Consider the following 1,161-nt stretch of genomic DNA (forward strand, 5'->3'; position numbering starts at 1 on the left):
GGAAGCAATGGAACTCTATTGCTGCGATACGTAGACATCTGCAAACGCTATTTCCTAGCATGGAAGTGTCGCATTTACATTCGTTTGAAGTGAATACGAGATATACATGACACTTCGCAATGAATATTACATCTTATCATGAAACAGAGAAGTGAGATGCGATATGGCATTTTAAGAATCATTAGAACTCTATTGTTTCGACTCGTAGTCATCTGGAAACGCTATTTCCTAGCAAGGAAGTGTCGCATTTACATCCTTTTGAAGTGAATACGAGGTATACATGACACTTCGCGATGAATATTATATCTGATCATGAAACATAGAAATGAGATGCGACATCTCGTTTTAAGAAGCATTAGAACTCTATTGCTACGATACGTAGACATCTGCAAACGCTATTTCCTAGCATGGAAGTGTCTTATTTACGTTCTTTTGAAGTGAATACGAGGTATACATGACAATTCGCAATGAATATTATATCTTATCTTGAAACATAGATGTGAGATGCGATATCGCGTTTTAAGAAGCATTAGAACTCTATTGCTACGATACGTAGACATTTGCAAATGCTATTCCCTAGCATGGAAGGGTCGCATTTACATTCTTTTGATGTGAGTACGAGGTATACATATCACTCCATATTGAATATTATATCTTATCATGAAATATAGAAGTGTGATGCGATATCGCATTTTAAGAAGCATTGGAACCCTATTGCTACGATACGTAGACATCTGCAAGCGCTACTTCCTAGCATGGAAGTGTCGCATTTACATTCTTTTGAAGTGAATACGAGGTATACATGACACTTCGCAATGAATATTATATCTTATCATGAAACATAGCAGTGAGATGCGATATCGCGTTTTAAGAAGCATTAGAACTCTATTGCTACGATACGTAGACATCTGCAAACGCTATTTCCTAGCATGGAAGTGTCGCATTTACATTCATTTGAAGTGAATACGAGGTATACATGACACTTCGTAATGAATATTATACCTTATCATGAAACATAGAAGAGTGATGCGATATCGCGTTTTAGGAAGCATTGGAACTCTATTGCTGCGATACGTAGACACCTGCAAACGCTATTTCCTAGCATGGAAGTGTCGCATTTACATTCTTTTGATGTGAATACGAGATATACATGACACTTCG

The sequence above is a fragment of the Xylocopa sonorina genome, unplaced genomic scaffold (genome assembly GCF_050948175.1).
Source record: "Xylocopa sonorina isolate GNS202 unplaced genomic scaffold, iyXylSono1_principal scaffold0085, whole genome shotgun sequence".
NCBI lineage: Eukaryota > Metazoa > Arthropoda > Insecta > Hymenoptera > Apidae > Xylocopa > Xylocopa sonorina.